Source organism: Schistocerca cancellata, unplaced genomic scaffold (assembly GCF_023864275.1).
Source record: "Schistocerca cancellata isolate TAMUIC-IGC-003103 unplaced genomic scaffold, iqSchCanc2.1 HiC_scaffold_139, whole genome shotgun sequence".
Lineage (NCBI taxonomy): Eukaryota > Metazoa > Arthropoda > Insecta > Orthoptera > Acrididae > Schistocerca > Schistocerca cancellata.
This window is the reverse complement of record NW_026046185.1, coordinates 22,501-26,254: the sequence shown is the minus strand read 5'-3', so window position 1 is coordinate 26,254 and position 3,754 is coordinate 22,501.

The following is a 3,754-nucleotide window of genomic DNA, read 5'->3' as shown; positions in this document are numbered from 1 at the left end:
ATGTCTTTGGCGCTGCGGTGAATTATTATTATTATTGCGAGGGCACGAGAGATGCAACAGATGTGAACATCATTTAGTTGCAACGCTGGGCAGTGTTATAGATCTACAACGAGTAATAGGAGGGTAGGAAAATATGGGCAACGGTTCGCGCGCGCCCTCTGGTCCTGACATCAACGTCCACAATAAACAGACCATACCGCCCTCTATGGGACGACGCTGACACCCGCCACCCACAGACACAACACAGCCATCTATGAGAATGTGACCAAACTACATTGCCGTCTGGCCAGAAACGACACCTCCATCTACAGGAATCCAACGGAACTACACCAACCATACTGCCAAACCACAGCATCGCCATCTATGACAATGTGACGAAACCACATGCAATAGCCCCATCTACGCGAATCGGACGACACTACGTCCACCATGTCGCGCGCAACACGAAAACTAAATACCGCCATCTGCAAGTCTCCCGAAACATGACCTGCTGCACCGACGATACCGCCATCTATGAGACGCCACCCCGACTACGACATCGCTAGGTCCCACAGTACCCATTTTTCGACGCCACCCACAAAGCCTGCATCATCTGTCCACCACAGGAACCCGAACGCCAGTGCCTGCGTCGCACGAAGTAGTCAACCGACAATCACTCCACCCGCACCCGCACGTGCCCCACCCCAACCGCCCAAATCGCAACCCAAGCGGATGAACGGCGGACTCTTCCCGCACTCGTACGTTGCAATCCACCCCTATATCTTGCGTTTCATGACGAGTTATATCCAATATGCCAAATTCCCGCTGTCCCTATACATGCTGTAAGTCTGTGCACACAATATGAACCACACCTCAGCGAGACACTCCATCACACATTACTCTCTGCCTGTAACAGACACAGATACGATATGTAAGCACCAGCATGGACCAACGTCCGGTGCATCCTCTCCGCCACAGTACACCATCCACACTATGATAACCACACCAGGGGGTCCAATTATAAAATAGAATATCCCACCCGTCCAACATCCACAATTGCTCAGATAAGCCACCAACACCCACACATGTCCTACACAGGGGTGCACCCAACACCACCACACTGCCTCCTGTTACGGCACAGAAACAATGGCAGGAATGAATCACACAGGTCTGCCACTCCCTTGCCGCAACCACAGACGCGGCGCGCCTCCAGTCACGAGCGAAAAGCGCATCCTGACGAGACAGAACTGCTGTGACATACTGACGCTGCCTCAGACATTCACTTACAATGATCACTACCAACGAACCTGCCCCCCCCCCCCCCCCCAAACACACTATCTCTTACCATGTTGTGTACTGTAATCCAACCCATTTTGCACCTTAACCTAACCAAATTTGTAACGCAATTTGTACCGCAATGTAACGCAATTTGTACCGCAATGTAACGCAATTTGTACCGCAATGTAACGCAATTTGTAACGCAATTTGTGTCTTAACCTAACCCACGTTGTGCCTTAACCTAACCCACGTTGTGCCTTAACCTAACCCACGTTGTGCCTTAACCTAACACACGTTGTGCCTTAACGTAACCCACGTTGTGCCTTAACGTAACCCACGTTGTGCCTTAACGTAACCCACGTTGTGCCTTAACGTAACCCACGTTGTGCCTTAACGTAACCCACGTTGTGCCTTAACGTAACCCACGTTGTGCCTTAACGTAACCCACGTTGTGCCTTAACGTAACCCACGTTGTGCCTTAACCTAACCCACGTTGTGCCTTAACCTAACCCACGTTGTGCCTTAACCTAACACACGTTGTGCCTTAACGTAACCCACGTTGTGCCTTAACGTAACCCACGTTGTGCCTTAACGTAACCCACGTTGTGCCTTAACGTAACCCACGTTGTGCCTTAACGTAACCCACGTTGTGCCTTAACGTAACCCACGTTGTGCCTTAACGTAACCCACGTTGTGCCTTAACCTAACCCACGTTGTGCCTTAACCTAACCCACGTTGTGCCTTAACCTAACCCACGTTGTGCCTTAACGTAACCCACGTTGTGCCTTAACGTAACCCACGTTGTGCCTTAACGTAACCCACGTTGTGCCTTAACGTAACCCACGTTGTGCCTTAACGTAACCCACGTTGTGCCTTAACGTAACCCACGTTGTGCCTTAACGTAACCCACGTTGTGCCTTAACGTAACCCACGTTGTGCCTTAACGTAACCCACGTTGTGCCTTAACCTAACCCACGTTGTGCCTTAACGTAACCCACGTTGTGCCTTAACCTAACCCACGTTGTGCCTTAACCTAACCCACGTTGTGCCTTAACCTAACCCACGTTGTGCCTTAACCTAACCCACGTTGTGCCTTAACCTAACCCACGTTGTGCCTTAACCTAACCCACGTTGTGCCTTAACCTAACCCACGTTGTGCCTTAACCTAACCCACGTTGTGCCTTAACCTAACCCACGTTGTGCCTTAACCTAACCCACGTTGTGCCTTAACCTAACCCACGTTGTGCCTTAACCTAACCCACGTTGTGCCTTAACCTAACCCACGTTGTGCCTTAACCTGCTCTGTAATTGGCATATGACACGTTACATTAATCTAGTGTTGTCTAACCACAACCCTCTGAATATAGTTCGCTACTCGCACCGCCCACCCTCTTGTGTGTCGTTTCATGTTGAACACTTCGCAAGTGTTGCTTACTTTTTACATGCTCCCGCTGTACACTGTAATGTGGACAACTGCAGGATGTACATCGCCCCCCCCCCTCCACCCTGCCTTCGCACGCTGGTCGTTCAGGTGCTTGCGTGTTCAATGCCCTTCGCAGCTGTTCACTGGCATTCGCATGTCGAAGCGCTCAGTCTACGTCGTGGTACGGCCTGTGTCCACTGTCCGCTGATATCGTAAGCTTAATCCTCACATTGTACTGCACATAGGTCCGTATGTACTGAATGATACGCTGTGGCACATGTGTGACCGTACGACTGCGCCCAACAACAGCGAACCATACGGTCCAAATGTTGTGCACTCAGCCACGTGCCGTCTCCCCATAACAGCTACATTGCAGTGTGGTACGCCATAGAGACGTGTGGGAGTAACGGACGCCCTGGATGGCGATCAGCATGAGCCGTCTGTTGATGTAGTGGCGCGTGTATTCAAACGTAGTCGTCTCTTCTCACACAGTGTGATAGCATGGTGCACCGCGTTCCACATCTGCGACATGGTACAGATGCTGGTTGACAGTCGGTCTCGTAATGGACATCGCATACGTAGGGGGCCACCTCCCACGTGTTCTCTAGTCGTGCACATTTTGTTGCGTGTATGTGGGCAGACGTAGTGTGTCGTGACACCTAACAGACAGGTATGCAATAATCGTTGCATTTGCAAACTGGGATGGACGTCTACGTTTGCTGGTGACGTGACGCAACGCAAATGAACAACTGGTAAACCCATTGTGGTGCGGTTGTTGTTGCTGGAGGTAAATCAGTAAGGGCAAATCTGTGTGTGAAGCGATACGCGGCGGTGGCTGGGTGGGACCGTCCCCGGCCGGTGAGGGGGGGCCGCCCGGCGTGCTGGCCGCGCGGTGCGTGGGCGCACGCGCTACAGCCGGCTGGTGGGGGCGCCCAGTGGCAGGCGCGCCGGCCGACGGACGCGGCAGGCGGCGCAGCTGCGCGCCGGGGCACCCTGCGCGCGGCGCCGGGCGGCCAAAGTGGGTCCTCGCGGGCCCGGTGCGAAGCGCGGTGGACATCTGCAGTGTGCTGGTCC